This window comes from Vanessa cardui, chromosome 4 (genome assembly GCF_905220365.1).
Source record: "Vanessa cardui chromosome 4, ilVanCard2.1, whole genome shotgun sequence".
Lineage (NCBI taxonomy): Eukaryota > Metazoa > Arthropoda > Insecta > Lepidoptera > Nymphalidae > Vanessa > Vanessa cardui.
In genome coordinates, this window is record NC_061126.1 from 2,984,600 (window position 1) to 2,997,527 (window position 12,928).

Sequence of the window (12,928 nt, forward strand, 5' to 3'; positions counted from 1 at the left end):
ATGACGCGCTGAGAAAAGCTGTATTGGAATAGTTTTGTGTACTTACTACTTTTTAAACACCGTCATTATTACCTATACTTAAAAAAAACTAATTAAATACCTGTCACAAGTACAATAAGGTTCACATATATTCTTAATTCTACGCAACTGCGAACCGCACCGCTCTTGTTCATTCCGTCATTCGGTCGCTGTACATTCCACTCAGTCATTCGCTCGGTCGCCAGTCGCGAGTGATAAGCGCTCATGGATGGATGTGTGTAACATTCGTTCGATTGCCGCGCAAATACCGTTTCGAACGCGTTAATTGGATCTAACGTGATTAAAAATTACCTTAGATTGTTTTGTGTTTATCATAAGTGGATTTGTTGTGTTCCGTTACTCTTGTATGTGTGTGTGAAACAAGTTTTAATATATTTTTTTGTGATTTTCGTTTGGATTTTTCTCCGCCGATGTTTTTGTTGTAAGTCGAAAGATCAAAGATTATGTACCTTTTTTAATAATGCAAACTCAAAGGAGGCTTTGTTTTTGATGTTGTAGATTAAATTGAGTTTTTTTGCTGGGAAGGTACACAATGTGGTATTTTGTGGACCATTTTTTTGTTATCATTGTCGTGTAGGTAATGAAATAAATATCAGCGGTCGACCAATAATAAGCTGGTCGTTCACAAAGCGATAAAATCTTGATTAAGTCCGGCACGAATCTATTAAATTGTCTACTCTCTAGGTTCTCAAAGCTTTATGTGTTTCTCGAGTCAAATTGAAACGAACGTTTGCGAAGGTAACACGCTCGCAAAGAAAACTGAATTATTCATCTAAGCTAACGAATTCCCACGAACTTGCTCGCATAACATAACGCTTTAATATGATTTTAATATTATAAAGTTAACACAAAGTTCATACTCAAATGCAGAACCTACTTACGTAAAAATATACCTTAATGCAGTAAATGAAATAATAATAAATATTAAATAATCAATTTTTTGAAATTAATTTGAATGAAATAAAAACTAAACTGTTTCTGCACTATATGTTTTAATGATAAAAATATACAATTATAAAAATTAAATCAATAAACCCATAAATATAATCTTATATAAAAAGTTCAAACATGAAATAATACATTTTAAATTCATTTATTAAAACTAAGTATTCGCAAAGGACGCGAAAGCAGAATGCTTCTGCCAGAAGCATCGGAAAAATTAACTTGAAAATAAATATGACAATATCTTAAACAAATAATATAATTACATATTATAGTTCTAATGTAGCTATTCATAACCAGTTATTGCTGCACTTTAAAACAATTTTATCGCGATACGGATTAAAGATTGCAAAATAATCGGTATCTGATTGTTGGAAGGGGCTGTTGCGTTCGAGTTGAAATATATTTCGTTTGTTTAATTATTCATAGGTAATGAATGAGTGTATTTAGCAATATTTTAATAATTAAGCATAATGCAGATACATTCACTATAGTTAAATACAATTCTGTTTATTCCTTTAACGTCTTACTGATACTCAATTTGAAATGAGTTCACAATATTGTGGACTATATACTCACCAGTTTTGTTATTATTTGCTGAAAGCATGATGAGTTATACTTGTATAGCCGATATTAGTTTAAACACTTCATACTGATATATTTTTATGATCATTAATTTGAAATTCGCTAGAAGTCAGCATTGTTTAAGTTATCACCCCCTAAATAACACGTGTATATAAAGTTATAAGTTAAAGTATATACAGAGTGTTCAAATAATATTTTCAATGCGACCTAGGATATAAGGCTTGAACACATAAACTATGGATAAAGATAAAATAACTCTGTTCTTGGACTGGATGTCATGAATTTGATGCTGACGTTTCGATTGTGTTTTGTTTCATTTCTTTCCACTGGCAAGTCGAAACAGATTTGCTCCGAGATCTTTACATAACACCGGATTTGTATTATTTTTGCTTATTAAAAATATACGCAAGTGACAAAATTAGCATCTTAGGGTTAATGCACTTGCTTTGTCTGTACACGTCCGAGGTTTCGTTGCTTCCTGAATAAATATTAAGACGTCGTAGGTTTTTCTGTTCTTGTTTCATTGTGTTCAGAATTTTGCCTTATTCGCCTTGACCTTTGACAAAGTTACACAACAAAACAAAATCGATAATGATAAAAGTAGTAGTACTGAAATAAAATAAACTAGACACGACTTCTGTCTACAAAAATGTTTTATGTTAATAATAAAAGTTACATCCCTTACTCTCTATATCTCCCTATATCTCTAGCTTATTCTACTACGTTTTCTCAACCATGCATTCCTATTTAAGCAAAACAAAACGCATTTTGATTTTTTTTTTAATTTTGTTTGTTACAAAATGATTTTAAATTTTTTTTATACCCCAAGTATTTTATACTCAGATATCTGCACAGTGAGGGCCGCATGTGCGTCATGCAACTTTTGTATATTGTCATGTGTATTTTTAGTTTAATATATAAATAATTGAATATAATAATCGTTTTGGCAACCCTACATTATCTTAGTACCTAAGTATCTTAGCTTTACTTCTCGTGCTGGGTCAATCGAGACGGCTTAGTTATTACCGTCCCCCAAGTGTAGAACAAGGGCAATAAATAGAGACAGCTGAAATAACCCGACGTCGGTCTGCGGGATCGCTTATGGTGATAACTTTGTCAGTTTAATTGAAAACATCATTTAAAACTTTTAACTTTAAAACGATTCGTACTTTTGTATAAGTTACTGAACTCAAAATACATTCAAGCAAACTTTATTGAGTATTCTATGTAAATTACTTTTCAATAATATGCGTCAGAATCACATGTAAATTTCCCACGAGTGGGCAAAGACATCTTCCCTTTTTAAGAAGCATTGATCTTATTTAATTGTGCTTCTGTCAATGCAGGTGTCATGGTGTTTCAAACCTTTAACCATGGGATAAATTATCAAGACAAATTAAGAAAACCTCAGTCTGGATTTGAACGTGCGTCTACCGTTCAGAAGCCATGTCATCAATCCACTAACCCATCTCGACTCATCGAATAGTCTTCTTTATTTGAATTATTCCTTATTCATTTTAAAGTCAAAGTAGAATCACAACGTTCTAGAGATAAAACATATTACATTTTGACACGTATAATATAAAATTATTCATTATGTTGACGTTTGTCTTTTGGCATAAAATTTATAGACATATTATACTTAATAAAATATCACAAAAACACTTCACCTACACCTGTTTAGTGGGGTTTGTGTTTTGATTTGAATAAAGTTTGATGATTTATGGGCAGATTTATACATACATTTTCTAATGTGGTTCGATAACAGCCTTGTTCTTTAAGTAGTTTAAGTGTTTTCTCTATAAAAAAATCGCAGTAACATTATTTTTTCATTGTTTCCCATGCCTCGCCTCACGATCGTGTTTAATTACAATCCCATTGGTAATTACACTAGAGTAAGGGAATAGAAAATATCCTTGACTTTGACCGGTCACTTCTCAATACTCAGATAAGTAAATTAACCTCCATTTGAAAAGTAAAGAACATCGTAGTAGATTAAAATATATAAATATATGTATTACTTAACAGTCGAGCGTAAAACGGCTTAATACACTGTTATTACGACACTATCATTTAATGATCATTATTACATTGATAGCATGATATCAACTTCCTAGGTAGGAATTTCATCCTGATAAATCTTATCGCGTTCTTTTATCAGAAAATATGAAAAAATATATGCAAACTGGTTCTTTGATTAGAGAGTTTTATTGCTTTCGATACATGCGTGTAGCATTTATGAATTGTTACTGAAACGAATGTGAAGGTCGCTTATGCTGTTTTAACGATTCACGGTTAAACATGCTGATCGATCTGAAGAAGTATTGGACGTTTTATTATATTTTTTACCAATGGGAGGTTTTTATTCAACATTGCTTCATTAATGAAGTACACAGAAATCATTAATATCTCGTTTAATTGTGATATCGCGGACAGTTATTTTTTATGTTAACAATTTTATTAAATACTCTTTGTCAGTCCGTAATTGGAAAAAAACTTTATGATTTGAAGTAAATTTTAAAACACATTAAAAACTATTTAGTATGTTTGACAGTAATTTGAATTTAGAATACATATTGTTATTTAATGAACAATTGTACAAATAATATTGGTGGGGACCGTGGATAATCATCGTTTACTTAGAACTCTTGGAGCCTGCGCCCGCGCATTCCGTAACAACGAATACTCGTTACTGTTTGTCCACGGAGTCAGTACGGTGGGTGGTCGCCATTTGAAATCGAATCACGAGTAGCATTCTTAAAACTGTACATACAACTTTAATTGAGTCTCCAAGCGAGTACAATGCCTATTATACTAGCTGTTTTTTTATAAAGTAATGCCATTTAAGCAATTTTATTTCAACTTGTTATTGATGTCTATTAATGTCTTAAACTAATATTTATATATGCAATAAATTATGATTAGATACTTACTAGTTTTATATAATTTTATACCTAATCTATACTAATAGTATAAATTTAAAAGCAACTTTGTCTGTCTATATGTCGCTCTTTCACTACCAACCCTTTGAAACGAATTTGATCAAATTTACTATGAAAAAAACTTGAATTCTAAGAAATGTCATAGGCGATTTTTTTTTGCCTAACATATAACAACCAAGTGCTAAAACGCGAGCGAAACCGCGAGCGACTATTAGTTTTCTATGAAATAAAAACAACTGTATTCTTTGGCGGTTTACCTAAGTTACATACGAACACAAAGACGTTCTTTACCGGTGTGATAACTCATAACAATTCAAAAGTATTAGTAAGAGCTGCTCACATAAATAAGAAAATTATTAAATTAATTTATAAATACAAATAATGTCATAACTCGTATAGATTTATACAAAGAAACAACTAATAAATGTTAGTCTCCTCAATTGTTTTAATTTCAGCTTTTAAATTTATTAACCCTATAAATATAGATTGATATGTAACATACGTTAACGTATGTAGAGTCGAGATGGTCCAGTGGTTAGAACGCGTGCATCTTAACCGATGATTGCGGGTTCAAACCCAGGCAAGCACCGCTGGTTCATGCGCATTAATTTGTCTTTATAATTCATCTCGTCTTCAGCGGTGAAGGAAAACATTGGAAACCTGCTTGTGACAAATTTCATAGAAATTCTGCCACATATGTATTCCACCAATCCGCATTGGCACAGCGTGGTGAAATATGATCCGAACCTTCTCCTCAAAGGGAGAGGATGCCCCTTAGCCCAGCAGTAGAAATTTACAGGCTGTTGTTGTTGATGTAACGCATGTGTAATTTATATTTTAACTTCACACGTTACGTGATAACAATTAATTATTATTTTAAGTGTAACATATTTTTTCATTATTATTTTAATTCTCACAGCTAGTATTGAGTTATGAGATATCTTTAGTTAATGCCTTTAATAATTTACTTGACCTTATTTATTTCATTAGTAAATTGTTTTAGTAAAACATATCGTTTCGAAACCGGAAAATAGTTCCTGACAAATCAATTAAATACATCCAGTTGTGAAATACGAATTACCAAAAAGCATTTTAATAGCATATAACATTTAAATTTACCAATTTATATTGCTATTAATATATAGACGATAAAATACTTCTATTGACCGCATAATAAATTATTATTGGACGCGCAATTATTATACAACTAAAATAATATATGTATATGATGTGTGGCATTTTAAAAGGTCAGATAAATGAATGACTCTCTGATGGTAAGTAGACCGTATCCCAGGACACACATATTAATATAATCCGTACAAAGATTAGACCAATCCTTACAAGAACAATTTGTAAGATAGAAGATGTTGTGTCCCTTGCACCTGTATTGCACTATTGAGCTGATATGACTCATTGGTTAAACCCAGTGCAGTCTTGACTGATGATTGCGGTTTCAAATGTGAGGTGACCTGCATGCGCCTAATTTGAAAAAAAATCTAACATATTTGGATTCACTTGGAATTACTTCCAATCGTTCTCCTCGAAGGGAGAAGGACATTAACACGAGATTCCTTTTAAATTGACTCAGTCAAGTAACCTATTAATACCCAGCCAGAAAGATAAATAAATTAAGTTAAATACAGTGGAACAATACGTTTATATGTACATTAATATAAGTTAATAATCAAATTCAGAAACCATACATTAAGCAACAGCTTAACTCGAATAGAATACACATTACATGGCTGTCATACATAAATAATTATGTAATGATAATATATTCTGACGATACAAGATTGATTGACCTGGCTCAAGTACAGCTTAACTGCTGAACTCTCTCAACTGGCACGATTAACATTTACTGGCAGTTTCTTGTATTGCAATAAAACGTGTGAACTGATCTATCCTTGATATAAAAATTATGCAACTACTTTTTATTGAATATAGGTAGGTATGTACCTACCTATATTCAATAAAAAGTAGCTTAATAAAAAGTAGTAAGTTGCTAGCATGTGCTAGCAACCAGATCTGAGTTGATACGGGTGAAATAAAGATTTTTACTCCAAGCTGTTATCCCGTCCGAAATTATATTAAATTATGTAATATTTCGTATATCTGTGTAGTTTTCACAATATATAAATCTATCATTTTCTCTCTGACTTCGTCCGCACATTGAGCTGTACAAGATATATAGATACAAACAAAGTAAATCTCCAACTTGAAACTATTAACTAAAATATTATAAAAATTATCATATAAATTGCATTAGTAAATATTGCGTTAAGCTAGAAAAAACAATCAAAACAACAACATTTACATGATTTATTATCTTCACTGTATTATGCTTTAGTCATGTACTATATCTCTATCAAAATAATATAATTATAAATCTCCACATATACAAATCAAAATGAAAAATAGCTACTGTACAATTAATGACCGCGTGAAACAGTGGCAAGAATGCCAGCAGTGCGTGAATCGCAAAATTCAATCTTATTTACTAATACTTAAGTCCTATTTTTTCTAATTTTAATTGCGCCTTAGTGACTCAGCCTTCGATCCCCGTCATTAAAGTTTCCGCAGAGTAAGATTAACTTAGGGATCCATGGTATTTATAATATATACAAGAGCAACCCGCCAGGCTTTGCATGTGTGCTATGCTGATACTAAATATAATACAGATTTTTTCTTGTTTCTTTACTATATTCTCAATGTATTATGTACAAAAACATTTCTCTTGAATCACTCTATCTATTAAAAAAAACAGCATCAAAATCCGTTGCGTAATTTTAAAGATATAAGCATATATAGACACAGACAGCGGTAAGCGACTTTGTTTTATACTGTGTAATGGTAATGATATAATTTAATATACATATACGCGGTCGACAAAATTGTGATTTTCCGATGTTAAATATAATAAAATCAGACATGTTTTAAAACAAACGCATAGTTATACGATTTAATTTTAACAAAAAAAATGGTACATCCGTTAAGACAGAATTCAAACATATTTTTTTGTTATTTTAAAATTAATTATACTTTTTATGTTTTTTCTTAATACAGCACCAACGAGTTTCTGATTTATCGTCAAATTTTCCTTATCAACAAACCCATTATAATGGTTCTACTCGTATTTTATTTTTCAAGGACCTGTATTCCTGGAAACAAACGACCGGCTAATAATATTCTCTTAAGTATTACCATATACAAAAAATATTCTTATAAATACGCTTAAATACGTACTCACGTATAAGAGATTAATTCTTCGTTAGTTTTCTGCTAATCTTGATTACGATTATCTCTTATCATTGTGTAACCCTGAAATATATTTTTTTTAAATATCAATTAATTAACAAGAACACACAATCAACTAGTACACACGCACTCACACATACACAAAACTCACGATGTATTTATTGCTATGTTTTTTATACCTATTTATTGATATTAAGATTTGCATTATAACTTATGATAAAATGAATACAATCAGGATTTATTCGATCATACTTGTACCTCGTCATAATATAACTTAATCCAAACGATTCAGTTGATATAGGTCTCAGAAATGTAATAATATTATTATTAATATTGCGATATTATTTTCTTTCGGTGGTCTCGCAACTATGAAGGCTGATTTTATTGAATGAGATTATGATTGCGAGTGTGTGAATTAGTTTGTCGATTTCTATTTCGAAAACTTTATGCTTCAAAGAACCTTTTGTCGATGCTGACCAATACGTCATTATTTAATACTAGTTGGTGCCTGCGGTTTTGCTCGCGTTTTAGGGAGTTGGTTGTCAAAAAACGTACCCTAGGTCCTTCCTTGAAGTTAAACTTTGCTTCACCCCAAATTACATCAAATTCGATTCATTGATTTGGTCATGAAAGAGCGACAGACAGACACACAGACCAAGCTATTTTCACATTTCCTATATTAATATAGATTACACATTAATAAAAAAAAAATTTAAACTAAACAACGGCTTAATTGAAATCTCCATATAATACCTACTTTGTATAACAATAAGTTGATAGTGCTGCATACGATACTAAGCTTGTGCGAAAACAGTTTTTTTGTAAATAAGTACTAAAATATTAGGCATGTTCTCCAAGCAATTTGTCGCCATTGTCAGTCCCGCATTTAACGAAGCAAGTGAAGTATTACCTAATAACATCCGCTTTAAACCGACCCTCATTAGACTCCATAGAATTTTACCACACGCTCTCGAAATATCGAACCGAGTCAATAAAACTAAGTTAGACCCTCGTGGGAAGTGCGCAATCGATACTTGAAAACAGTTGTCCAAATGTCGCTGTACAGTTGGAAAAGAAAGTCGTAAAATTTACAAGAAGCGTTTGAATATAAAAACATCGTTTAACAGCTTTAGACCGAAATGAAAATTACATATATCAAATACAAACACCAAAAAATACAGCTAGTAGGAATAAATGAAGGAAACAATATTACAAATTATTCCATCGATTTTATGCCAGAAATCCCAAGTATTTACTGTTTCGTCTGATAACATCAAAAAAAGTAGTTCAAACGTGGTTACGTATGCATACCATAGAAGACGGAATGAATGAGAGTAGCCTACATAAACATTTCAAAACTAAACATACCTTCGAACGTAACGAGATCTGTCAATTCGGATTAACGATACCGACATTATGGACTGCCTAACTGCGATACATTAAGGCGCATCTAGTTTTATTCGCGACTGTCCCACGCGTGTCAGTGTCGGAAATGTAGCCGGCACGTTTATTAGCATCGCCTGAGCGTGGAGATAGGATTGCACTTTTGTCACTAACAGTACATCGTGAACTCGGATCGTATTACGTATTGGTTTCTAATTAATTGCTATTAGAATTGCATGCATAGTATTGCTGTTTATTTTTATTCAATTTTGGATAAAAATCGCTGAGATTGTTTTTTCCCATCAGAAAAGATTTAAGGTTTACACATGAGTTTCACTTGTTCTCATGTCATCTATCAACATATTAACATGTAAATGTTATATTAAAACTGACAATTTACTTATTCAATAAGTTGAACAAACTTGAAAAGTACGAGAAGTATTGGACGAATCAACACATCCTATAATTTAGCAAAAAATTTATGATGAACTAAAAGTAAATAAAAAAAGAACATCAACATACTCAGTGAGACAAAAAGCAAATTAATTTTCCTTCAAAAGAAGCAAAAAAAATCAGTACATTGGAACTAATGAAATAGGCTTTACTCTGACGCATGTACAAAAGTATATACGAGAATAAAAAAAAAAAAAACTAGTCATGTCCACCTTGAAAGAACCGGTACAGATTCGATTGACCGTGTGAGAGTATATCATTTTCAACAGATAAAATATTATAATTAATATACTTTAAAAAATAAATGCAGATTTAATAATGCAAACTATGTAGGACAAATAAGCAATTAGGTTTTAAAAGAAAGTCGATTGAATTAAACTTTAAAAGAAAAACGTCACATTTCCGATACAAGATAGAAAGTCAACTTCTATTTTTGACTTGGAGAGGTAGCCTACACCGATGAGACAAGGAATTTGACACTACATTGGCAGTGTAAGGTTTGGCCTAAGCCTGTTGCAATTTCAATCTAAGGCAAAAGTAACTATTTATACTAACCAGGTGTACCAGTTTGGCCGTTTTTTTTTGGAGTAGTTTTACTTTTTTTGAAGCATGTGTCTATAGAATATAATTGTGAGGTCAGCATCGCAAATATAAATTATTTAATGCTGTTGCAATTGCCATCAATTAGGAAGTTCATTACTCCGTCATTTTTGTAAAATAAATATATACGACCAGCGTGAAATCGACTTTGACAATTCGCATAAGTGGGTTCCAGCGTTAAGAAAGATTACTTCTGTCCCGATATCAAATGGCTATCTCTTAGAGCATTCATCTAATGATACCGATCAGCTAATACTAAGCACTATTGTTCAAAGCGTTTCATCTGACAGATGGGAGCTTACGATAATGACGTTACAATTTGTAATTTGTTCCATTCGCGGCATAGCCCTTAGAAATTTTCGAACCTTATTAATAACTGCACACTGTTTATTTATTGTATACATTTGTATCTTCAATATGTGTACACATTTGTATTGTAATTGCATAGTAATTTACGCATTTAATCAATATACACAAACAACAGTTACATACAAGTTACTGTAATATCATAAATGTGTTTTTGAACGTGTCATAGAGTACTACGAACTGGGACTAATTCTACTATTATAACGGTGATGATTCGTCTCCAATTCTGTTTCGATCAATCTTCAAATTAATCCTTACAATAACAAAGCTTTAGCTTTAGCTTTAACTGAGGGCCAATTATATTTATTTACATCGATTATCATACGATACCATAACGGGATAGTTGATAGTAGAATTGGAAAACGACTGAAGGACAACGATTAAGTTTCGATTCGATTACGATAGTGACAATTATTCTGCGGTCAAACAGCAGTGCAACAGAGCAAGCAGAATCGCTGTATTCGGTTTAAAAGTTGAGTGCTCTAATGTAGCTACTACACATGGAGCATTATATAGCACTTACTATTAGTGTACTATAAATCTACTCCTTAATTTTAGGCCAGTGTCAATGGATAGTGGTGACCTCTTTCAACTGAGTGTTGAATTATTTCCCGGTTACATTTATCGTCATTATCCTAAACACACAAGAATATAGTAATACAGTTCCTTACTTTTCGAACTTAAGAGTAATCTTAGGTAATTCATTTGCAAGCGAGTGATTTAAATGATGTAGGTACGAGCTTGGCAACATAATTCCCCTATTTCTCAATAATGCCTGTGCTCTTTTATATGAGCTAGGCCTTATAATATATGAAGAAAAATACACGCCGTATGAAACAAATTAATAGTATTGATTACTTTTGTTGTAAATTAAGTTATCAAACTAAATATACTTTAAGGAACAACCTTTTTTAAATACCTTAGCAAAATGTCAATAAGATATTACAGAACTCGTTTGTGATACGTTTGCAAGTAAAATAAAGTATTGTAATAAAAAGATAAACATCTTAACGTCCCAACTAATACAATGAATTCGAAAGTAAGTGTTTGAACAACTCAAAAATCATCATTTTTTGCATATACGTTGTCAGGGAGAAGAGTCGAGATGGCCCAGTGGTTAGAACGCGTGCATCTTAACCGATGATTGCGGGTTCAATGCCCAATACCCAGGCAAGCACCGCTGATTCATGTGCTTAATTTGTCTTTATAATTCATCTCGTGCTCATTGGTGAAGGAAAAAATCGTGAGGAAACCTGCATGTGACAAATTTCATAGAAATTCTGCCACATGTGTATCCACCAACCCGCATTGGAACAGCGTGGTAGAATATGTTCCAAACCTTCTCCTCAAAGGGAGAGGAGGCCTTTAGCCCAGCTGTGGGAATTTACAGGCTGTTGTTGTTGTTGTTGTCAGGGATACAGAGAAGCACATAGGGTACATAACACCCACCCCTCTCCGTCCTACACTCGGGTAAAGCCGCGGGTGGTAGCTAATATTAAATAAATTACACCGCGTTACTCTATTTTACTCAAACCCACGCTAACCAATCCATTTATTTTACATTCAACGAAATAATATTCGTTAAATGGCAATTATAATCAGAACATGTCCCAAATGTAGAAGCAATAAATACATTTCAAATTAAAGCCATTTAAATTGTCTAGTCAACCTTGAAATTAAATAAGAGTCGTCGGAACAGTGTTTGTGAACGTAATAAATGCTCATTAACGCAACATAATAGTTTCACGTTACATAATAATCGTTATAATAAGACGTTTATTACCCACGAGATGGCAGACTTTCATCACACGTTCATCCACAACTGGCTTCATTTACCGTATACACCGGGTATAAAAACAGCTTCCAATTTCTGTTCAATGTTATGAACTACTTTTGAAGACTACAGTCTACTTTGCTAATGTCTCGACAATATTTGTTTAAATTCGAAAAGTCAGCTGGACAAATAAGTGATCACACCACAAAGTATTTACAGTTTTTCTATTACTTTCTGATCGACGTGAGTCTCCTATATGATGAAAAAAGTGTCGAAGATATGTGAAATATAATAACGAACCTTTTACGTAATCAAAAAAAATACCGGCTGGAAGTGTTAAGTTGGAAATAATGTCAAGATCTAAGTTCAATGACCTCACAGATCTGAATAACGCTCTTTTGAATCTTGAACGACACAATTTTTTCCCTTTGACCTATAATGTGTAAATAAATTCAGAATTAAATATAATTAATTCGTTTTTAGGGCGGATATGTCCTATTAGTGGAGTAAATGAACCGGTCCACCTACACGTACCATTGATAGAGTCGCTGGTGGGAAGACCTGGGCTATAATGATTACGAAACCT

General features: G+C 32.3%; 1 protein-coding gene across 8 annotated transcripts in view; it reads left to right on the plus strand.

Annotated features, from left to right (window-relative positions):
- Positions 1–12,928, plus strand: part of LOC124544496 (SH3 and multiple ankyrin repeat domains protein 3) — a 210,386-nt gene that overhangs the window by 70,718 nt on the left and 126,740 nt on the right. Inside the window, exon 1 of one of the 8 annotated variants that reach the window (XM_047123080.1) lies at positions 200–460. The exons of the other annotated variants lie outside the window; for them this stretch is intronic. The gene's annotated coding sequence lies outside the window, so the exon portion shown is untranslated. Of the gene's footprint in view, positions 1–199; positions 461–12,928 lie in introns of those variants that run through there. 8 annotated transcript variants of the gene reach the window in all.